Here is a 26,228-nt window from a genome sequence, read left to right as displayed (position 1 = left end):
ATTATTCACAGGTGAATAATGCTGTATAATAGACTGTATTTATATTATTCACATGTGAATAATGCTGTATAATAGACTGTATTTATATTATTCACATGTGAATAATGCTGTATAATAGACTATTTATATTATTCACAGGTGAATAATGCTGTATAATAGACTGTATTTATATTATTCACAGGTGAATAATGCTGTATAATAGACTGTATTTATATTATTCACAGGTGAATAATGCTGTATAATAGACTGTATTTATATTATTCACATGTGAATAATGCTGTATAATAGACTGTATTTGTATTAGTCACATGTGAATAATGCTGTATAATAGACTGTATTTATATTATTCACATGTGAATAATGCTGTATAATAGACTATATTTATATTATTCACATGTGAATAATGCTGTATAATAGACTATTTATATTATTCACATGTGAATAATGCTGTATAATAGAGTGTATTTATATTAGTCACATGTGAATAATGCTGTATAATAGACTGTATTTATATTATTCACATGTGAATAATGCTGTATAATAGACTGTATTTATATTATTCACAGGTGAATAATGCTGTATAATAGACTGTATTTATATTATTCACATGTGAATAATGCTGTATAATAGACTGTATTTATGTTATTCACATGTGAATAATGCTGTATAATAGACTGTATTTATATTATTCACATGTGAATAATGCTGTATAATAGATTGTATTTATATTATTCACATGTGAATAATGCTGTATAATAGACTGTATTTATATTATTCACATGTAAAAAAATACCCAAGTGTTTATTGTCTATTGTGAGTGAACTGTGGTGCTGAATTTCCCCCAGGGATCAATAAAGTACTTTCTATTCTATTCTATTAAAAGTCCTCACAAGCTGAGAATGCAGAGAAACTTGTTGTCAACGTGGTAACTTTCTGTTTTTTAAACGGACATATTTTTATCTGATTTATTCCTCTGGTAGGACTGACGTAACTCCGCTCACATACTTCATCTTGTAGTCTGATTACTTTCTGGACATTCCTGTTCCCCCGCTTGACCCGATTTCATTCTTGGTTTGCAAAAATGTCAGTTTTTTTTTTTTCCCCTCTGACTTTTAAATTGTATTAATGACCGTCTCTTCCCACTCTATTTGTGTCATGTGATACAGACATCTTCAAATCGTAAGCCACTCACGTTGATGATACGTATATGTCCTTTAAAAGTGACTTTGAAACAACGTTGTTAAATAGTTGTATTTGTACATTGAGACAACATTGGTGTCTAACGTTGGATCCACGTTTTTGGTTGACCAAATGTCAACGGTCAAATCAACGTCACAACCCGACATTGATTCAACGTCGTCAAAAAGCGTGTTGTTTCAACGTTGTATTTGTGTGGTAGAATATTGGTTGGGAAATGACCAAAATTCAACGGTCAAAATCGTTGATTAAACGTCGTCAAAAAGCATGTTGTTTCACACAATGTTGTTCCGTCACAACCTGACACTCCAACGAGTCAATAACATCAACAAAGCTCACCCTTGTGCATTCACGCACAGCATAAAACGTTTGGTGGACAAAATGAGACAAAGAAGGAGTGGCCTGAAACACGTCTTTCCGTGACAGCGTCGGAGAAAGTTGCGCATGTAAACACACTACGGTGAGTTCAAGGACCGCCAAAATGAGTAGGACAAAACGGCGCTTACCAAATGCTGTCATCAGTGAAGCATGTTGAATTTAAAGAGTGGGATTTCTAACAATTAGGACGCTTTTTGTCAGGTTAAAACAAATATATTTCCCATCTTTTTCATACATTTGTGAAAAAGCTCCACTAGGGCGGCGCTAAAGAGCCACGGGTTGCCGACCCTTGAACTAACCTATTCAGTTGTGCACATTGAACTTACTTACACTAGAGCAGGGGTCACCAACGCGGTGCCCGCGGGCACCAGGTCGCCCGTAAGGACCAGATGAGTAGCCCGCTGGCCTGTTCTAAAAATAGCTCAAATAGCAGCACTTACCAGTGAGCTGCCTCGATTTTTTAAATTGTATTTATTTACTAGCAAGCTGGTCTCACTTTGCCCGACATTTTTTATTCTAAGAGAGACAAAACTCAAATAGAATTTGAAAATCCAAGAAAATATTTTAAAGACTTGGTCTTCACTTGTTTAAATAAATTCATTAATTTTTTTACTTTGCTTCTTATAACTTTCAGAAAGACAATTTTAGAGAAAAAAATACAACCTTAAAAATGATTTTAGGATTTTTAAACACATATACCTTTTTACCTTTTAAATTCCTTCCTCTTCTTTCCTGACAATTTAAATCAATGTTCAAGTAAATATATTTTTTTTATTGTAAAGAATAATAAATACATTTTAATTTAATTCTTCATTTTAGCTTCTGTTTTTTCGACGAAGAATGTTTGTGAAATATTTCTTCAAACTTATTATGATTAAATTTCAAAACAATTATTCTGGCAAATTTAGAAAATCTATAGAATCAAATTTAAATCTTATTTCAAAGTCTTTTGAATTTCTTTTAAAATTTTTGTTCTGGAAAATCTAGAAGAAATAATGATTTGTCTTTGTTAGAAATATAGCTTGGTCCAATTTGTTATATATTCTAACAAAGTGTACATTGGATTTTAACCTATTTAAAACATGTCATCAAAATTCTAAAATTAATCTTAATCAGGAAAAATTACTAATGATGTTCCATAAATTATTTTTTGAAGTTTTTCTCTTCTTTTTTTCGGTTGAATTTTGAATTTTAAAGAGTCGAAATTGAAGATAAACTATGTTTCAAAATGTAATTGTCATTTTTTTCGTGTTTTCTCCTCTTTTAAACCGTTCAATTAAGTGTAAATATCATTAATTATTAATAATAACATAGAGTTAAAGGTAAATTGAGCAAATTGGCTATTTCTGGCAATTTATTGAAGTGTGTATCAAACTGGTAGCCCTTCGCATTAATCACTACCCAAGAAGTAGCTCTTGCTTTCAAAAAGGTTGCTGACCCCTGATATAGAGGGATGGAGACAGAGGTGTTTTTATGATGCGTTCAAGGACCGCTGAGCGGTGTAGGAGGCCACAACGCCCACCGGCAATTTATAAATCGTAATAAAATATTTTATTTGTTACGCAATTTTCGTTTAAATACATCTTAAAGTGCTCCAGTACAAAGCAACATGTAAAACACTAAAAACTTAGCCATTAAATTACACATAAGACTATGGAGGGGGGGGGGGGGGGGGGGTTTGGGGCTGGAGTCTATCCCAGCTGAGAAAAAAACCTGGTCAAAAGATTTTAGTGTGTGTGTATAAGTACTTTTTGAGCACATTCAACAATACCACAATAGTTATTATCAATATCATCATCATATGTGCTGCTTTTTATCCGCATTATGAAATAAAAGTCTCTTTAAAAATGTCATTAAAAAAATCAGAGATGATTTTACAACAACAATTCTATCAAATAAATAATATTTTTTTCAGTAAATATTATTAAATAAATTATACACCTCACAATTGAATAATTACAGTACTGGAAAATATAGAAAGTGTCATTAAATATGTGTTATGATATACAATAGACTTCAGAACTTCATTGCTTCTGTGACGGAGCTCTTAAATCAAAACACTTTGAACACTTAAAATCTATTTAATTGGTGTTAATTAACGCCAATTAAACAGCTAAACAGCACAATTTTAACATGTAGCATGCCGTTTAAAAAACAAAAAAACACACTTTTAGGTAATAAATACTGTATAAAAACAATACAATAGAATGTACTGCTAACAACTGCAGTAGTTTTATGAAGTAATACAATAATAACTACCTATCTCCTTCCCGCTGCCTCTCCGTCAAGCACGTCGTTAGCAGCTTCTCCATATTTTCATGGATAAATGTCAGCCGATGAGATATTATCCCAACAACGTCCGTGGCAGGCGTTAGACTCATTCCGCTTCCGACTTACGTTCGAAACTGCTCCGCCAAGTCGGAGACACACTCGGTCATATTTGGATGATTTGTTTCTTTAATTCAACACATACCCTCCACTTCTTTTCCTCAGCGTTGTCCATCTTCCGTCCTTCCCGTCGAGCTGCAGCTATAAGCCGATGCTACGCAATTATCTTATCTAAAAATGGAATTGTTTTACATTTTGATCTGTAACTTAATTTGAGAAATAGCAATTTAATGAATACTTTTACTTATAAATGAATTATTTTCACATTTTAAATATGTTTTTTTATTTTTATTTTATTTTACATTTATTTAAGTGTATTTATTTAATTTACAGACACAAAATGCAGACAGAATAAAAACAGTAAACACTTGGAAAATTTTAAGTATGCAAAATATTGATGATGAAATTATATCTGCAGCACTAAAAAATGAGCCTATTTTGATGCTAATATAAATGTTCTGCTGTGATGTTGTATTTTATTTTTTATCATATTGTGTATGTTTTGTTTGCTTTTCTTTTCTTTTTCTCTCTCTTTCTTTTATTTTTATTTTAAATTGTAATTATACTGCCTTTTTTTTAATTTTTTTTTTTTAACATCATGACCAGGGGACTACAGATGAAAAATAGCCTTCTGGTTAATTCTGTTTTTTTTAAACCATGTGTAGTCATGTGTGTTATGAAATTGCATTGTCCCACTTTGAAATAAACTAATCTAATCTAATCTAATATTTGGTGAACGCGCTGCAAATTCAGCCTTGGGAGAGGTAACACTCCATCACTGTAGTCAATGTAGTAGTTATTGCGCATGCAACGGAAGAACAAAAAATCGACATATTTAATTTAATTTAATTTTTATTTATCTCCTTCATTGATGTGCATCTTTGATCGATAGACAATTTTACCTCAATTATACATTTACCATATTTTTCGGAGTATAAAACACACCGGAGTATAAGTCGCATCTGCCGAAAATGCATAATAAAGAAGGAAAAAAACATATATAAGTCACACTGGAACCCGGCCAAACTATGAAAAAAACTGCAAATTATAGTCCGAAAAATATGGTACACACCAATGCCTGAGAAGGAGCAGGATGAAGAAAAATCTTATATTTTCCTGCCCCCTTCAACATAATACGTAGTCTTACGTAATGGATATCATATAAACCAGGGGTCACCAACGTGGTGCCCGCGGGCACCAGGTAGCCCGTAAGGACCAGATGAGTAGCCCGCTGGCCTGTTCTAAAAATAGCTCAAATAGCAGCACTTACCAGTGAGCTGCCTCTATTTTTTTAATTTTATTTATTTACTAGCAAGCTGGTCTCGCTTTGCCTGACATTTTTAATTCTAAGAGAGACAAAACTCAAATAGAATTTGAAAATCCAAGGAAATATTTTAAAGACTTGGTCTTTACTTGTTTGAATAAATTCATTAATTTTTTTACTTTGCTTCTTATAACTTTCAGAAAGACAATTTTACAGAAAAAAATACAACCTTAAAAATGATTTTAGGATTTTTAAACACATATACCTTTTTACCTTTTAAATTCCTTCCTCTTCTTTCCTGACAATTTAAATCAATGTTCAAGTAATTATTATTTTTTATTGTAAAGAATAATAAATACATTTTAGTATAATTCTTCATTTTAGCTTCTGTTTTTTCGACGAAGAATATTTTTGAAATATTTCTTCAAACTTATTATGATTAAATTTCAAAAAAATTATTCTGGCAAATCTAGAAAATCTGTAGAATCAAATTTAAATCTTATTTCAAAGTCTTTTGAATTTCTTATAAAATGTTTGTTCTGGAAAATCTAGAAGAAATAATGATTTGTCTTTGTTAGAAATATAGCTTGGTCCAATTTGTTATATATTCTAACAAAGTGTAGATTGGATTTTAACCTATTTAAAATATGTCATCAAAATTCTAAAATTAATCTTAATCAGGAAAAATTACTAATGATGTTCCATAAATTCTTTTTTTTTTCATTTTTTCAAAAAGATTCGAATTAGCTAGTTTTTCTCTTCTTTTTTTCGGTTGAATTTTGAATTTTAAAGAGTCGAAATTGAAGATAAACTATGTTTCAAAATTTAATTGTAATTTTTTTGGTGTTTTCTCCTCTTTTAAACCGTTCAATTAAGTGTAAATATCATTAATTATTAATAATAACATAGAGTTAAAAGTAAATTGAGCAAATTGGCTATTTCTGGCAATTTATTTAAGTGTGTATCAAACTGGTAGCCCTTCGCATTAATCACTACCCAAGAAGTAGCTCTTGCTTTCAAAAAGGTTGCTGACCCCTGATATAAACCAACAATTACATCCAAATATAATGAAAACAAACAACAACAAAAAAACACAATAAGTGCAAAACTTCATGAAGGTCAAACCGAACAAAAAAAAAAAAAAGAAGGAATATACACCTCACGGGATGATGCAAAACAAATACAAAACCAGGCAAAAAAATAAGTAAAATAATAAATATAAAGCAAAATGTAAACACTTATGGCTGTCCATATGATCTTTTTGTTCTGTCTTTATATCTTTTTTTCAATTGGAATATATTTTTACTAGAGATGTCCGATAATATTGGCCTGCCGATAGTATCGGTCGATAAATGCTTTAAAATGTAATATCGGATATTATCGGTATTGTTTTTTTTTATCGGTATCGTTTTTGTTTTGTTTTTTTGTTTGTTTGTTTTTTAATTAAATCAACATAAAAAACACAAGATACACTTACAATTAGTGCACCAACCCCCAAAAAACCCCTCCCCCATTTACACTCATTCACACAAAAGGGTTGTTTCTTTCTGTTATTAATATTCTGCTTCCTACATTATATATCAATATATATCAATACAGTCTGCAAGGGATACAGTCCGTAAGCACACATGATTGTGCGTGCTGCTGCTCCACTAATAGTACTAACCATTGGCGTTGTTAGGCCTATTTTCAGGGGGCTCAAGCCCCCCTAAAATATTCTTAAGCCCCCCTAAATAATTTGGTGTTATATATATATATATATATATATATATATATATATATATATATATATATATATATATATATATATATATTTTTTTTTTACAAATACATGCCGACATATTCATTATAAAGTGGCCCGAATATGAGTTTAAATAAATAATCATATAACCTGTTATTATTCACTCAGGTTCCCCTCACTTCATAGCGTAAGGTAGGGAGCCCCTTTAGTGCGTTGGTATCCAATCCATTCCACTTGTTCAAATAGAAAATGCCCACATCACTCAAATTCCAGTCCGCATTTTCTCTGCGACCTTGCTTGCGGTCCTGCAGGTGTACGAAGCACATTATCTTCCTTTACAATGAGTGAAGCTGCACGAAACCTTGTGTGTGCAATAGTAAATAATTTAGTTTTTAAGTTTTGTGTTTCTTGTAGAATCTATATAAAATAATATACATTAGCCTATTGTTAAAATAATGAAAAAAACATCATTAAATATATTTGTTTTATTGTATTGTTACATTAATAGCTGTTGTATTATTATAAGATGGCTTGTTAAACATTTCATAGGATTTTCAGAGGGAGGAAAAACCAAGACATTTAATATAAAATGTAAAATTCATAAATACATAAAAAGAAAAAGAAAAAAAATGGTTAAAAGCCATCGTCCCGGGGAGCATTTCATTTCGTCCCGTGCATTTAAAAAAATAAATAAAAAAAATAACAATGAATAATTTCTAAGTCTTTGTTAGCCGTTTGTAAAGTTTTGTGCTTGTGCGTAAAGTTCGCTCGCATCCTGTGCATCTCCTGGGGGCTAAGCCCCCCCTGTCCTTAAAAGCTAGTGACGCCCCTGGTACTAACCTTTAACAGTTAATTGTACTCATTTTCATTAATTACTAGTTTCTATGTAACTGTTTTTATATTGTTTTACTTTCTTTTTTATTCAATATTTTTTATTTATTTATCTTATTTAATTGTATTTGTTTAAAACGGACCTTATCTTCACCATACCTGGTTGTCCAAATTAGGCATAATAATGTGTTAATTCCACGACAGTATATATCGGTATCAGTTGATGTCGGTATCGGTAATTAAGAGTTGGACAATATCGGAATATCGGATATTGGCAAAAAGCTATTATCGGACATTAGTAATAAAGGGACAAGCGGTAGAAATGGATGGATGTTTGCTACACATTTTGTCCAATAGATGGCTTCAGAAAGCTGCAAAGAAGGCTTGAATCCGCTGCACTGATGCTGCGTTCACTTGCATCTCAAGCGGTACGACTTTTGACTATTTCCATTCTCATCCTTTGTGGAGCAGTCGTGTTATCTTAAAAAATAAACAATATATTTAAAATTTAATGTATTGTTCATTTTTTTTAAATAAACTAAAAATAGTTAAGACGTGTAAAAAAAATAGCTCAAACAATGCGGTTATTACACCGGGGTTTGGAAAATGGAGACATTTTGTGTGAGGACGTGAAGGCGCCACAGGTGACGTCACGTAAGGACTCCCTACTTGTGCTTGTTGTTAAGCGGCCGCTCCGGAGTCGAGCAGACGGGGCTGGCGAGCACGTTGCGACCGATTGGAAGAGGACCGCATCGGCAATCACCCGGCAAGGTAACGGCATCACCCTCGCACGTACAACCCTTAAAAACCCCCAACATAAGAACCCTCGAATGGCTTCAGTGTACGTAATCGATCTCTGTCCACTGATGGCTGCACCGAATATAACTGTTTTCCCAACACAAACTATCTCCGCTAATACACGCCGATTTAAAGCCAATAATGCGTAAATATAAATAACGCTATTTAAATTTGACAAGAAATGAGAAGTTATTGTTTTAACGGCGGTTAACGACATTCGCTAACGGAGTCTGGTGTTTACAGCTAGCTGCTCTTGTTGTGTGCTAGCCAGCTAGCTCAAATAGCGATGACGCCGACGTTTGCTTATCTAGGTTATAAGATCTAATCCTGCATCGCACCGACTTAAATGTCCGTCCACGTACACGCTGCGTGGGTGGAGAAGGTTCGAAAACCGCCGGCGGCTGTCATTTCCCACGACTGGCAGCTCACAGGTGTGTCAGCTAACGGCCCGCCGCTTTAATGGACAATTAAAATAAGTAGCAACACTTTGTTTAGTTTTTATGGACTGTGGTGTAATTGTCTATATTAGTTATATTAGCCTACTATTAACATGACTTTAAAAGTCTTATATAAGTGTTATAATGAAGGCAACACATGATGTAAGTGTCTATATTAGTTATATTAGCCTACTATCAAACTGACTTTAAAAGTCTTATATAAGTGTTATAATGAAGGCAACACATCACGTAAGTGTCTATATTAGTTATATTAGCCTACTATCAAAATGACTTTAAAAGTCTTATATAAGTGTTATAATGAAGGCAACACATGATGTAAGTGTCTATATTAGTTATATTAGCCTACTATCAAAATGACTTTAAAAGTCTTATATAAGTGTTATAATGAAGGCAACACATGATGTAAGTGTCTATATTAGCTATATTAGCCTACTATCAAAATGACTTTAAAAGTCTTATATAAGTGTTATAATGAAGGCAACACATGATGTAAGTGTCTATATTAGCTATATTAGCCTACTATCAAAATGACTTTAAAAGTCTTGTATAAGTGTTATAATGAAGACAACACATGATGTAAGTGTCTATATTAGTTATATTAGCCTACTATCAAAATGACTTTAAAAGTCTTATATAAGTGTTATAATGAAGGCAACACATGATGTAAGTGTCTATATTAGTTATATTAGCCTACTATCAAAATGACTTTAAAAGTCTTATATAAGTGTTATAATGAAGGCAACACATGATGTAAGTGTCTATATTAGTTATATTAGCCTACTATCAAAATTACTTTAAAAGTCTTATATAAGTGTTATAATGAAGGCAACACATGATGTAAGTGTCTATATTAGTTATATTAGCCTACTATCAAAATGACTTTAAAAGTCTTATATAAGTGTTATAATGAAGACAACACATGATGTAAGTGTCTATATTAGTTATATTAGCCTACTATCAAAATGACTTTAAAAGTCTTATATAAGTGTTATAATGAAGGCAACACATGATGTAAGTGTCTATATTAGTTATATTAGCCTACTATCAAAATGACTTTAAAAGTCTTATATAAGTGTTATAATGAAGGCAACACATGATGTAAGTGTCTATATTAGTTATATTAGCCTACTATCAAAATGACTTTAAAAGTCTTATATAAGTGTTATAATGAAGGCAACACATGATGTAAGTGTCTATATTAGTTATATTAGCCTACTATCAAAATTACTTTAAAAGTCTTATATAAGTGTTATAATGAAGGCAACACATGATGTAAGTGTCTATATTAGCCTACTATCAAAATGACTTTAAAAGTCTCATATAAGTGTTATAATGAAGTGTGAATTTGGAGGTTTTCTATTGTCCCATTTACTCTCTGTAAAGCAGCAGTTCCATTGGCAGCAAAACAGGCCCAGAGCATAATACTACCACCACCATGCTTGACGGTAGGAGTGGTGTTCCTGGGATTAAAAGCCTCACCTTTTCTCCTCTAAACATATTGCTGGGTATTGTGGCCAAACAGCTCCCATTTTTGTGTCATCTGACCACAGAACTTTCCTCCAGAAGGTCTTATCTTTGTCCATGTGATGTCAGATGAAACAAAAATGGCCTCCAAATTCTTCAGGACAACCTAAAATCATCAGCCCGGAGGTTGGGTGTTCCAACAGGACAATGACCCCCCCAAACACACGTCAAACGTGGTAAAGGAATGGCTACCAAAAGTGCCTTATTGCAGGTAAACTTGCCAAGGGACATGTAAGCAAATATTAACATTGCTGTATGTATACTTTTGACCCTCACATTTCCAGTAGAGCCATAATAAATTCATAAAAGAAGCAAACTTCATGAATGTTTTTTGTGAGCAACAAGTATGTGCTCCAATCACTACATCACAAACAAATAAGAGTTGTAGAAATGATTGTAAACTCAAGACAGCCATGACATGATGTTCTTTACACGTGTATGTACACTTTTGACCACCACTGTATGTGTGTACAAACACAAATAAGTGCAGATTTTTGTGCAAAAAAAGTAGTGAGGAAGCAACTTCATTTAACAGTGGCTGCAGTTCAGTGCTAATTTGGGTGCTAAAAAGTGGAGTCAGAGGTTTATTGTTGCTCTGAGCATTTAGTGCCAAAGTAAAGACTGTTGGACTGTCTGCAAGCAGGGAAGACACGGTTTTATTCCCCTTTCTCTTCCTAGACCAGGGGACGGCAACCCGAAACGCTGAAAGAGCCGTACTGGACCAAAAATACAAAAAACTAATCTGTCTGGAGCCGCAAAAAATGAAAAGTCTTATATAAGTGTTATAATGAAGACAACACATGATGTAAGTGTCCATATTAGTTATATTAGCCTACTATCAAAATTACTTTAAAAGTCTTATATAAGTGTTATAATGAAGGCAACACATGATGTAAGTGTCTATATTAGTTATATTAGCCTACTATCAAAATTACTTTAAAAGTCTTATATAAGTGTTATAATGAAGACAACACATGATGTAAGTGTCTATATTAGCCTACTATCAAAATGCCTTTAAAAGTCTTATATAAGTGTTATAATGAAGGCAACACATGATGTAAGTGTCTATATTAGCTATATTAGCCTACTATCAAAATTACTTTACAAGTCTTATATATGTGTTATAATGAAGGCAACACATGATGTGTTTATATTAGCCTACTATCAAAATGACATTAAAAGTCTCGTATAAGTGTTATAATGAAGGCAACACATGATGTAAGTGTCTATATTAGCCTACTATCAAAATGACATTAAAAGTCTTATATAAGTGTTATAATGAAGGCAACACATGATGTGTTTATATTAGCCTACTATCAAAATGACATTAAAAGTCTTATATAAGTGTTATAATGAAGGCAACACATGATGTAAGTGTCTATATTAGCTATATTAGCCTACTATCAAAATTACTTTACAAGTCTTATATAAGTGTTATAATGAAGGCAACACATGATGTGTTTATATTAGCCTACTATCAAAATGACATTAAAAGTCTCGTATAAGTGTTATAATGAAGGCAACACATGATGTAAGCGTCTATATTAGCCTACTATCAAAATGACATTAAAAGTCTCGTATAAGTGTTATAATGAAGGCAACACATGATGTAAGCGTCTATATTAGCCTACTATCAAAATGACATTAAAAGTCTTAATTAGTAGGACAAAACGATGTTCACCAGATAGTGTCATCAGTGAAGCATACACACAAACATATTCAACAGTGGTCGTTGTAACCATTGGGAAGGTTTGTGTCATGTTTGTTCTCAAACAAAAAACATACTAAAAAAAAATTCCTCCATCTTTTTCTATCTTTAATCATTTTAAAAAAATGCCCCAGGGAGCCACTGTGGCGGCACTAAAGAGCCGCGGGTTGCTGACCCTTCCTAGTGGAAACAATGACTTTTCTGTCACAATGTGTGGAAATAACATGCATCTTAATCATTGGCATCATCATCACCCTTTTGGCATGGCGTCTTTTTACATTTATAGCGACTAAAGCGTCGGTTGTGAAACTTTTTTCCGCCTAGTACCACCTCAGAAAACACCATAATGACCAACATTAACACACAGTAGCATAGTAGGCCTGAATGTTCATTAAAACAAGGTCTTGTTTAACAAGTATATTTAATATGTTTGTCCACTATAACATTACACACAGTTTGAACAGTAACACCAGTGTTTCCCATAAACTGCCAAGATACCTGTGGCGGTGGGGGCGTGGCTATGGGCATGGTCACCATGACATCATCGAGTAATTTGCATCATTTACTACAATGATATGATTTTCTCTAAAAAGGCTCAAAAAATGTATACTTACTAATTAATAACAGTTTTGTTTTAAACGTCCATCCATCCATCCATTTTACAATAAAATTACAACACTTTATGTACATATTTATATACAGATTTGAACAATAAGTTATTCACTGTCAATTAATAAGTACAGACCTAACTGCTTGGCATCTCTGCCTGTCGCACCTCCTCCAGTGCACTTCGAGGTCAGCTGCAGGGTCGTCAGCTGGTGCCACCGTTCACTGATGTTTCGCCCCCAAGCCAGGACACCTCGCGGTGGGGGGGCAGTGGCTAAGCGGGGACGTCTCCCCGCGCCACTCCCTGCAACTGACCTCAATGGGGTGTTGAGCCCCAAGTGTTGTCCCTCCTTCTTAGCCACATCCAGAAACTTGCCTTCTCTGCCTCCTCTGCCAACTCCTTAATGGCCCTCCTCAGGCTGTAACCGGTCATTCCCGCCGCACGCAGGAGCCGGGTCGCAGAACCTCCTACGAAGCCCCTGCATCCGATCTCCACGGGGTGAATGGACGCAGACCAGCCTCCCCCCTTACAGTCCTCTGCCAGGTCGCTGTACTTTGACCGTTTGAACTCATGTGCTACTGGTATTCCCTCCTCCCATGGCACGGTTAGTTCAATGATGAGGACTTTCTTAGCAGCTGAGGACCACATCACAACGTCTGGTCTTAGCGTTGTCTGTATTACCTCAGTTGGGAAGACTAGCAGCTTGTCCAGGTCAACGCGCATCTCCCAGCCCTTACCAGGGGTAAGCAGAAGTGATGATCTTCCCGCCTCTGTCTTCTGTCCTACCTCTCCTGGTTTGATGAAATTGATGTTTGGCCGATGGCGATCTGTGGCGTTGTTTGCCCCGACTCTGCATCTCTCCAACAGCTCTGCCAACTTCCTCAGCACCTGATTGTGTCGCCACCGGAAGCGTCCCTGCGTCAGCGCGACGTTGCAACCTGAAAGGATATGTTTGAGTCCTGCATTGTCTTTGCTGCACAGGGAGCACTTGCCCTCGCTTCCGAACCATTGGGCGAGGTTTCGAGGGCATGGCAGGGTGTCATACGCTGCCCTCACGAGGAAGCTAAGCCGAGATTGAGGAGTTCGCCAGATGTCGGCCCAGGTTATGACTCTTTTGATGGTATCCTCCCAGCGAGTCCATGCCCCCTGTTTTCCCTGGGATACGGCCTTGATCCAATACTGGTCTTGCGCCACTTGTGTGACCTCTTCCACCACCATGGCCTTCCTCTGCTGTCTCGTGGCTTTGGACCAGAACTGGACTGGTTGCCCCCATCCCAGTCCTGCCCGGCTGTCTTGGACTCTTCCCAGAATCTCCTTGTACTTCAGCCTTGAGACAGCTTGGTCCACTTCCACCTGAGCCTTCCACTTTCGTCCAGTGCGGACAGTCACCGCTGCACTCTTCACAGCTTCGTCTCTTGATTCCCTCAATTCCAGTACAAGGCGAGTCTTCTCCTGCTTGTAACCCAGATTGATTGACTTCAGAGGAAGCTGCAGAATGTTCTTGCCGAAAAGACCTGTGTCCGAGAAACAGCGGGGGAGGCCCAGCCACTTCCTGATATAACCGTTGGCGATGCTGTCCATCTTGCTGGCCTGAGAAGATGGAATTTCGGCTACTTTCAGCGGCCACATTACGCGGTGGAAAAGTGTGAAGTGGTAACACCAAACCTTCAGCTTCCCAGGAAGTTGGCTGCCGTCGATCCTTACGAGCCCCTCTTTTAGTTGTTTCTGGACCACCCTCCCCATCTGCCTGTCCGAAAGCTCTGCTGTATACTCCCTCCCGAGGCTTCGGATGGGCTGCTCTGCCAGGAGTGGAATCTTCTCACCTCCTGCTGTGAAGACTGTCCTGTCATCTCTCACACCCTTCCTGATGGACAGGCTCCTGGACTTAGCAGGCTTTATCTTCATCCTCGCCCAGACGGTCAGTTCGTCGAAACGCTTGAGGAGTCGTGCTGTGCATGGGGCGGTCTGTAGGATGCTTGTCACATCATCCATGAAACCTCTCAGAGCGGGGAGTCTTCCTCCTGACGGTGTTTTCAGGCCTCTGACCATTTGCCTTGCTCCAATGAGTAACACTTCAAATGCAGCCACAAAGAGGATTGGTGATATGGAGCAGCCCATGGCAATTCCCACTTCCAACCGCTGCCATCCTGTCATGTAGTCATCTACTGAGAAGCACATGTGTAGGTTGTTGAAATACTTGGCTATGATGTTACTGACACACACAGGAACGTGGAAGAAATTCAGGGCAAACTCAACCAGCTTGTGTGGTACTGAGCCATAGGCATTTGCCAGGTCGAGCCATACCACGTGGAGGTTGCTCCTCTCTCTTTTGGCACGCTGTATCTGATCCCAAATCACGGATGCATGCTCTATGCACCCCGGAAAGCCTGGCAGTCCGGCTTTTTGACAGCTTGTATCGATGTAGCAGTTGTTGCTGAGGAAGCTGGATATCCTTTTTGCCAGGACAGAGAAAAATACTTTTCCCTCCACGTTCAGTAAAGCGATTGACCTGAACTGGCTGATGTTGGTTGAATTTTGCTCCTTGGGGATGAATATTCCAACTGCCTCTTGCCACTCCGCTGGAATGGATTGCTTCTTCCACACAACACTCATGAGCTTCCACAAGATTGTGGTCACTTGCGGACAGTTTTTATACACCTTGTAAGGAAGCCCGTTTGGTCCTGGTGCAGAGGCTGATCTGGCTTTCTTAAGGACTTCTTTAATCTCGCTCAGCCTAGGTGGGGAAGTGTCGAATGGGGTCTCTGGGGGCTCTGGACGTGGCACATGGCCTGGTGAACCAAGTGGTGTATCTTTGGCTGCATCCGTATACTGGTCCTTGATGTGTTGTTCCAGATCCTCTTTCGCGATGGACAGCTTGCCACTTCGCTTTTCGTCCAGGAGCTGACGGGCAAACCGAAAAGGATCCTTGAAGAAGTCTTTTCTTTCCTTCTCCTTTCGTTTCCGGCGCCTTCTGAGTCTCTCTGCCCGACGCAGCTTGGCAAGACGCTGCTTGAGATCATCCCATAGCACTTTGAGCCCTTCTTTTTCCTCCGCGGCTGCTTTCCTCCACCTCTTACGCAACTGGCGCCTGTTGGTTATAAGCCCCTTGATTTCCCTCTCCCTCCGTCCTTTGTGCCTCTGGGCTGTGGCTCGCTTGGTCGCGCTCTCTCCGAACTTCTCTCTGCACTCCTCATAAATGATGTTACTCAGCGAGGTTAGTTTACGCTCAACCGTCCCTCGCAGGGAATGCTCCAGTACCCCTCTCAGGTGATCGTCAAGCTTGCGCCATTCTGCTTGGTTGCTTGCCTTCGGCCACTTGATCTTCTTGCGCCTTTCTGGATGTTTGCGTTGGCTCTCTGACTGTGCAACTCTCTGGGGGACTGCATGAGCTTCGCTCTCGGGTGCTGCATTCATCTCCCCTCCTGCTTCCACTGCCGTTTCCCCCTCAGCATTGCTGGGACCCTCTGCACTGTGGTTTGTCACCTGGCATTGGGTCTCTTCCGTCTGACCTGCCGAAGCAGCGCGGTTATGCTGGTCGGGAGTACTCCCACACTTCATTCTCCCTTGATGAATCCGCAGTCCTTTAAAAGAAGTCACCTTCTGCCACCCGCATTTACACTTCCGGAGAACCTTCTCATTGTCGTTTTCCGTTCCGTTTGTCACCGTTTGATCCGTCAGAATAGGCCCATCTTCCATCCCGCCTCTCGGAGGGCCTTCGGGTTGTTTTTTTTTTTTTTTTTCTTTCTACTGTTCACAGTTTGAACAGTAACACCAGTGTTTCCCATAAACTGCCAAGATACCTGTGGCGGTGGGGGCGTGGCTATGGGCATGGTCACCATGACATCATCGAGTAATTTGCATCATTTACTACAATGATATGATTTTCTCTAAAAAGGCTCAAAAAATGTATACTTACTAATTAATAACAGTTTTGTTTTAAACGTCCATCCATCCATCCATTTTACAATAAAATTACAACACTTTATGTACATATTTATATACAGATTTGAACAATAAGTTATTCACTGTAATATATTTATTAATTGTGGTTCTTACAAAAAGTATATCTTATAAAATATAAAAGCTAAAATGTCTCTTAAAGCTCTGCCCCTTTAATTAGTGCATACTAAATCATTTAACTTTAGCCTACTACTACAACCATATTATTTACCAGCAACATAAAGTGAAACAGAGGCAGAGGTGTCCTGCCACAGTCAGTAACAAATAAACAGAAAACAGTAGTGGTGGTAGATAGACACAGAGCTTCATCAAACATCTGATCCACTGAACAAAGAGCTCCAAAAATCTTGATCCTACACTTCTCTTTTGTAAAGTAAATCTGAACAGCCGATACGGGCATCTACATCAACTATATGATTTGCCTGAGAAGCTTGACAGGACACAAAAAAACACATTTGTGGCGGCCTTAATTATTTCGTGGCGGGCCGCAACATATAAATGAATGTGGGAAACACTGAACACTAACCATGTGTACATGGACAACAATCTGATCATCATTTCGATTAGAATGTTACTGTGTACATGGACCCTGAAAACAACGATCTGATTATGATGTGCATTTGAATGCATCACACCTTAAATGGGAATACTTTACTTCGACATGCACAATTGTTTTCCAAACATGTAATTATGTCAGAAAAAGCCTCCAAACTTGCCATTGTGCCTATTCCCAGTCCTCCTTGGTCTTCTTCTTTGCCCAAATCCAGGCCAAAATAAAAATCCATTTGATAAACACGGTTTATCAAATGGATTCACAAAAAATACGTTTATGTGGCATCTAAAATGTTCACATTTGGTTTATTTAATACAGCATATGTAAAACAAAAGCATCAAATTATTGTGATTTTTTTTTTTTTGCTTTATTTTAAAAATAGAATTTTGACAAAACCTATAGTTAACCATTTAAAAAAATATATATATTGGCAATGAATGTTTGTTGGTTCATTCGAGCTAAGCTGTGATTGATCTGGTTCTGTAGCTGAAAAGTCATAACACCCTCATATCTGTACTAGGGCTGCAACTAACGATTAATTTGATAATCGATTAATCTGTCGATTATTACTTCGATTAATCGATGAATAGTCGGATAAAAGAGACAAACTACATTTCTATCCTTTCCAGTATTTTATTGAAAAAAAAACAGCATACTGGCACCATACTTATTTTGATTATTGTTTCTCAGCTGTTTGTACATGTTGCAGTTTATAAATAAAGGTTTATTTATAAAAAAATTAAAAAAATAAAAATAAATAAATAAATAAATTATTATTTTTATTTTTTTTAAAAGCCTCTGCGCATGCGCATAGCATAGATCCAACGAATCGATGACTAAATTAATCGGCAACTATTTTTATAATCGATTTTATTCGATTTAATCGATTAGTTGTTGCAGCCCTAATCTGTACCATCATATTACTGTTTGTTATATCTAATTTGAATACAATGCTTGCAAATGGAAGCCCTTCCAGTATTTTCCTTTTGTCGGTCACTGGAAAATATTTCCAAAAAAACACAAGAAAATTATAGGTCCTCTCTTATTTTAAGGATGTTCTAACAGTAATCCGTATCTCCAGAGCCTGTTTTTGAGCAGCAAACATGAAAACATGCCTATCATCTCGTTTTTTGGTTTAAAATACAGTTGTTTTCATAACTGCACAACAAATTCCTGATTGACATGATACCTTCAATGTCCACCCCTCGCTACATTAGCCTGTCCTTTTCCTACATCTACTGTAGGTGGCCAGCTTGTAGCAGTGCATTATGTAATAATGGTGCATTATGTAATAATCACATGCATTTTTACCTCATTATGTAATAACGCCACATTTTGTAATGGCTTGTTTGTGATAGTTGATGGAATACATGTTTTTGTTTCATATTTGTTGGTGTTTTTTATTAGAGTATCATGTATAGCAGGGGTCACCAACGTGGTGCCCGCGGGCACCAGGTAGCCCGTAAGGACCAGATGAGTAGCCCAAATAGCAGCACTTACCAGTGAGCTGCCTCTATTTTTTTAATTTTATTTATTTACTAGCAAGCTGGTCTCGCTTTGCCTGACATTTTTAATTCTAAGAGAGACAAAACTCAAATAGAATTTGAAAATCCAAGAAAATATTTTAAAGACTTGGTCTTTACTTGTTTGAATAAATTCATTAATTTTTTTACTTTGCTTCTTATAACTTTCAGAAAGACAATTTTAGAGAAAAAAATACAACCTTAAAAATGATTTTAGGATTTTTAAACACATATACCTTTTTACCTTTTAAATTCCTTCCTCTTCTTTCCTGACAATTTAAATCAATGTTCAAGTAATTCTTATTTTTTATTGTAAAGAATAATAAATACATTTTAGTATAATTCTTCATTTTAGCTTCTGTTTTTTCGACGAAGAATATTTGTGAAATATTTCTTCAAACTTATTATGATTAAATTTCCAAAAAATTATTCTGGCAAATCTAGAAAATCTGTAGAATCAAATTTAAATCTTATTTCAAAGTCTTTTGAATTTCTTATAAAATTTTTGTTCTGGAAAATCTAGAAGAAATAATGATTTGTCTTTGTTAGAAATATAGCTTGGTCCAATTTGTTATACATTCTAACAAAGTGTAGATTAGATTTTAACCTATTTAAAATATGTCATCAAAATTCTAAAATTAATCTTAATCAGGAAAAATTACTAATGATGTTCCATAAATTCTTTTTTTTTTTCATTTTTTCAAAAAGATTCGAATTAGTTAGTTTTGCTCTTCTTTTTTTCGGTTGAATTTTGAATTTTAAAGAGTCGAAATTGGAGATAAACTATGTTTTTCTCCTCTTTTAAACCGTTCAATTAAGTGTAAATATCATTCATTATTAATAATAACATAGAGTTAAAGGTAAATTGAGCAAATTGGCTATTTCTGGCAATTTATTTAAGTGTGTATCAAACTGGTAGCCCTTCGCATTAATCACTACCCAAGAAGTAGCTCTTGCTTTCAAAAAGGTTGGTGACCCCTGATAAAGGGTCTCAGTCATTAAAGTGTAAAAAATAAGTAAAATTCTTATTATTTTTTATTTAACGCTTTTGGTTTCAAAAAGGTTGGTGACCCCTGATGTATAGCATGTCTTCCAAAACTCTAGCGCACTGGTCCTTTTAATGTCAGTATTACATTTATCAGTGTAACTTTTGTCTCTAGCTTGCAATCACACTCGCCGCTGTATTCAACACATTTACATTTGATTTATGTTCGACTAAAGAAACATCCTACTAGTCTTAAAATGAATTAATTTTGTAATTTTATTTTAATTTTGTAATTGAGGCCTCACACTGGATGGTTTTTTACATAATGCATCAAGTTGTGGCGTTTTATAAAAAAAAATAAAAGGTGCAGCCTCAACATTGTTATTCATGTTTATTTTTTAATAACATGCTATTACAAAATGTGGTAGATTATTATAAAATCCAGTGTTATTACATAATGAGGTGACATTTCCTTACATATTTCACCATTATTACAAAAACATAATGCGTTGTTACACAGCTTTAGTATAAAAAATACAGGCTTCACTACACCATTTAAAAAATAAATCTGCCAACTTTTTGTCAGTGTGATACTTTTTCAAGTTAAGGCATCAAATGCATGACGGACCAAAATTGTTAAATTTATAAAAAAAAATAAAAATGTAGCACCCAAATTTTGTAATAACTTTTGCAATATACAACCTGTTAATACAAACTGTGTTCAGTAATTTAATTACACAATCTGGTGTTAATGAGTTATAATGAGGTGACATATTTTGCCATTGTTACACAACTTTTGTGTGGAAAAAATACAGGCTTCACTATACATTTAAAAAATAAATATGCCAACTATTTGTCATTGTGATACTTTTTGAAGTTAAAGGCCTACTGAAATGAATTTTTTTTATTTAAACGGGGATAGCAGATCTATTCTATGTGTCATACTTGATCATTTTGCGATATTGCCATATTTTTGCTGAAAGGATTTAGTATAGAACAACAACGATAAAGATTGCAACTTTTGGTATCTGATAAAAAAAAAGGCTTGCCCCTACGGGAAGTAGCGTGACGTAGTCAGTTGAACATATACGCAAAGTTCCCTATTGTTTACAATGATGGCCGCATGAAGTGAGAGAGATTCGGACCGAGAAAGCGACAATTTCCCCATTAATTTGAGCGAGGATGAAATATTTGTGGATGAGTAAAGTGCAAGTGAAGGACTAGTGGGGAGTTGAAGCTATTCAGATAGGGAAGATGCTGTGAGAGCCGGGGGTGACCTGATATTCAGCTGGGAATGACTACAACAGTAAATAAACACAAGACATATATATACTCTATTAGCCACAACACAACCAGGCTTATATTTAATATGACACAAATTAATCCTGCATAAAAACACCTGCGTGTTTGTTATGCTAGCTCCTAGCTCCTCTGCTAGCTCCTAGCTCCATAGAACACGCCAATACAATTCAAACACCTGATCAACACACACAATCACTCAGCCCAAAAGACCGTTCACCTAACCCAAGGTTCATAAAGCTTATATATTTTTAAAAAGTTACGTACGTGACGCGCACGTACGGTACGGTACGTGTTATGCTAGCTCCTAGCTCCTATGCTAGGAGCTAGCATAGGAGGCGTGCGTGGTCGGTAGTAGTGGCTTTCAGTAGGCCTTTAAGGCATCACATTTGGTTTATTGCAGTGATCCCCAACCTTTTTGTAGCTGCGGACCGGTCAACGCTTGAAAATTTGTCCCACGGACCAGTGGGTGGGGGGGTGTATTTAAAATTTTTTTTTTTTTTTTTTTACATAAATAAATACAATCATGTGTGCTTACGGACTGTATCTCTGCAGGCTGTATTGATCTATATTGATATATAATGTATATATTGTGTTTTTTATGTTGATTTCATAAAAAAAAATTAAAAAAAAAAAATTTTTTTTTTTTTTTTTTTTTTTTTTTTAAATTCTTGTGCGGCCCGGTACCAATCGGTCCGCGGACCGGTACCGGGCCGCGGCCCGGTGGTTGGGGACCACTGGTTTATTGCACATGATGCATTTCAAAGCATATCATATCTGTTGGAACTAAGAGTAGACTTCCCAAACATGGGCTATACATGTATTTTCAACAATATCATATCAGAACCTCAAAGAAACACAACAATGGCAGTGTTTCCCACACATTCATTTATTTGTGGCGGCCCGCCACGAAAGAATTACGTCCGCCACAAAAAAAAAAAAAAAAAAAAAAATTTTTTTTTTTTTTTTTTGCTTCTCAGGCATATCATATAGTTGATGTAGATGCCCATATCGGCTGTTCCAGATTTACTTTACAAAAGAGAAGTGTAGGATACTTCCCTTGTTGCCTTATTTGTATTTGACTTTATTAAATGTATTTATATTAGAAACACAGCATGTGTATATAACAAAGGGTGCAAAGTCTGTAGGCAGTAGGAAACACATGGTTAAGTGTAGGGAGTAAAACTGATGGCAGTCTAAAGTTCAAGATTTTTGGAGCTTTTTGTTCAGTGGATCAGATGTTTGATGAAGCTCTGTGTCTATCTACCACCACTACTGTTTTCTGTTTATTTGTTACTGACTGTGGCAGGACACCTCTGCCTCTGTTTCACTTTATGTTGCTGGTAAATAATATGGTTGTAGTAGTAGGCTAAAGTTAAATTATTTAGTATGCACTAATTAAAGGGGCACTTTGAGACCTTTTAGCCTTTATATTTTATAAGATATATTTTTTGTAAGAACCACAATTAATAAATATATTTCAGTGAATAACTTATTGTTCAAATCTGTATATAAATATGTACATAAAGTGTTGTAATTATATTGTAAAATGGATGGATGGATGGACGTTTAAAACAAAACTGTTATTAATTAGTAAGTATACATTTTTTGAGCCTTTTTAGAGAAAATCAAATCATTGTAGTAAATTATGCAAATTACTCGATATCATGGTGACCACGCCCATAGCCACGCCCCCACCGCCACAGGTATCTTGACAGTTTATGGGAAACACAGAATGGTATTACAGGGTTAACACTTACCTTCTCCTTCAGTGAGAGCAGTGTTGTTGATCAACCTTTTTTGACAAGGCATCAAAGTCTAGTACGGGGTCAGCAACCTGCGGCTCTCGAGCCACATGCGGCTTAGTGCTGCCCTAAAAGACTTGTTGTGAAGAATAAAAACTGTCTTATAAACAATGAAACGGGCTCGCCTAGAAATGCTTGGTGGTCAGGAGGACCCACTGGAAGAGAGCTTCCACAATTTGGAGATAACAAGGCCCAGGTGGGCCATCTACGCACCTGTCGCTGACTTCGAGGCCGGCCCTGGCACACCCCGCCTCGCTGCAGGCCCGCGGCCACGCCCCCCTCCACATATGGTTTCTGTAGGAGGACAAACATGACATCTAATTGTTAGAAATCTCACTCATGGGAGTATTTGGCGAGCGCCGTTTAGTCTTACTAATTTTGGCGGTCCTTGAACTCACCGTAGTTTTGTTTACATGTACAACTGGAGGGGACCACATCTGCGGTCATTTTGATAGTAGTCTAATATAGCTAATATTGACACTTACATCATGTGTTGCCTTCATTATAACACTTATATAAGGCTTTTAAAGTCATTTTGATAGTAGGCTAATATAGCTAATATAGACACTTACATCATGTGTTGCCTTCATTATAACACTTATATAAGACTTTTAAAGTCATTTTGATAGTAGGCTAATATAGCTAATATAGACACTTACATCATGTGTTGTCTTCATTATAACACTTATATAAGACTTATAAAGTCATTTTGATAGTAGGCTAATATAACTAATATAGACACTTACATCATGTGTTGCCTTCATTATAACACTTATATTAGGCTTTTAAAGTAATTTTGATAGTAGTCTAATATAGTTAATATAGACACTTACATCATGTGTTGTCTTCATTATAACACTTATTTAAAAGGCTTTTAAAGTCATTATGATAGTAGGCTAATATAGCTAATATAGACACTTACATCATGTGTTGCCTTCATTATAACACTTATATAAGACTTTTAAAGTCATTTTTATAGTAGTCTAATATAGCTAATATAGACACTTACATCATGTGTTGCCTTCAATATAACACTTACATAAGGCTTTTAAAGTCATTTTGATAGTAGGCTAATATAGACACTTACATCATGGGTTGTCTTCATTATAACACTTATATAAGACTTATAAAGTCATTTTGATAGTAGGCTAATATAACTAATATAGACACTTACATCATGTGTTGCCTTCATTATAACACTTATATAAGACTTTTAAAGTCATTTTTATAGTAGTCTAATATAGCTAATATAGACACTTACATCATGTGTTGCCTTCAATATAACACTTACATAAGGCTTTTAAAGTCATTTTGATAGTAGGCTAATATAGACACTTACATCATGTGTTGTCTTCATTATAACACTTATATAAGACTTATAAAGTCATTTTGATAGTAGGCTAATATAACTAATATAGACACTTACATCATGTGTTGTCTTCATTATAACACTTAATTAAAAGGCTTTTAAAGTCATTATGATAGTAGGCTAATATAGCTAATATAGACACTTACATCATGTGTTGCCTTCATTATAACACATATATAAGGCTTTTAAAGTCATTTTGATAGTAGGCTAATATAGCTAATATAGACACTTACATCATGTGTTGTCTTCATTATAACACTTATTTAAAAGGCTTTTAAAGTCATTATGATAGTAGGGTAATATAGCTAATATAGACACTTACATCATGTGTTGTCTTCATTATAACACTTATATAAGGCTTTTAAAGTCATTTTGATAGTAGTCTAATATAGCTAATATAGACACTTACATCATGTGTTGCCTTCATTGTAACACTTATATAAGGCTTTTAAAGTCATTTTGATAGTAGGCTAATATAGACACTTACATCATGTGTTGCCTACATTATAACACTTATATAAGGCTTTCATTTTTTTGCGGCTCGAGACAGATTAAAATTTTAGTATTTTTGGTCCGTTATGGCTCTTTCAACATTTTGGATTGCTGACCTCTGGTCAAGTATCAGTTTTGTTGTGGCAATTCTCAAAACATATCTTTTACCTAATTTTGTTCGAATATTTGGCGGGCCGGTTTAAAAAGAACAACGAGCCGAGCCGTAGTTTGCCCATCCTTGATTTATTGCGTCATGGACCAAATCGTTGCATTTTATAAAAAAAAAAAAACATGCGCAGCACCCACATTTTGTATTACCTTTTGCAATATATAACCTGTTAATACAAAACGCGTTCAAGAATTTTATTTCACAATCCGGTGTTGTTAATTTAATATATATTTTGATAATAAATCTGTAGGGGTGTAACAGGGTTGACATCTGCCTATTACCTGACACCTGACATGTTAGCTACTTCTCTTTGTTTCTAATGTCTATTTTCTATTTCCTGCTGGATCTATTCTCTATTTCAGGAGTCACCAACCTTTTTGAAACCAAGAGCTACTTCTTGGGTAGTGATTAATGTGAAGGGCTACCAGTTTGATACACACTTCAATAAATTGCCAGAAATAGCCAATTTGCTCAATTTACCTTTAACTCTATGTTATTATTAATAATTAATGATATTTACACTTAATTGAACGGTTTAAAAGAGGAGAAAACACGAAAAAAATGACAATTACATTTTGAAACATAGTTTATCTTCAATTTCGACTCTTTAAAATTCAAAATTCAACCGAAAAAAAGAAGAGAAAAACTAGCTAATTCGAATCTTTTTGAAAAAATTAAAAAAAGAATTTATGGAACATCATTAGTAATTTTTCCTGATTAAGATTAATTTTAGAATTTTGATGACATGTTTTAAATAGGTTAAAATCCAATCTACAATTTTGTTAGAATATATAACAAATTGGACCAAGCTATATTTCTAACAAAGACAAATCATTATTTCTTCTAGATTTTCCCGAACAAAATTTTTAAAAGAAATTCAAAAGACTTTGAAATAAGATTTAAATTTGATTCTACAGATTTTCTAGATTTGCCAGAATAATTTTTTTGAATTTTAATCATAATAAGTTTGAAGAAATATTTCACAAATATTCTTCGTCGAAAAAACAGAAGCTAAAATGAAGAATTAAATTCAAATGTATTTATTATTCTTTACAATAAAAAAAATAAATTTACTTGAACCTTGATTTAAATTGTCAGGAAAGAAGAGGAAGGAATTTAAAAGGTAAAAAGGTATATGTGCTTAAAAATCCTAAAATCATTTTTAAGGTTGTATTTTTT

The 26,228-nt window shown here is 35.4% G+C and overlaps 1 protein-coding gene across 1 annotated transcript in view; it reads left to right on the top strand.

Moving 5' to 3' along the window:
• Positions 1 to 8,453: 8,453 nt before the first annotated feature.
• The window catches only part of LOC133657057 (phosphatidylcholine:ceramide cholinephosphotransferase 1-like), a 79,349-nt gene continuing 61,574 nt past the window's right edge, over positions 8,454 to 26,228 (top strand). The window contains exon 1 of the mRNA XM_062057949.1: positions 8,454 to 8,570. The gene's annotated coding sequence lies outside the window, so the exon portion shown is untranslated. The remainder of the gene's footprint in view (positions 8,571 to 26,228) is intronic.

Source organism: Entelurus aequoreus, linkage group LG09 (assembly GCF_033978785.1).
Source record: "Entelurus aequoreus isolate RoL-2023_Sb linkage group LG09, RoL_Eaeq_v1.1, whole genome shotgun sequence".
In the NCBI taxonomy this organism is placed as follows: domain Eukaryota; kingdom Metazoa; phylum Chordata; class Actinopteri; order Syngnathiformes; family Syngnathidae; genus Entelurus; species Entelurus aequoreus.
Note: the sequence above shows the minus strand (reverse complement) of the source record. Positions and strands in the feature narration are given on the sequence as shown.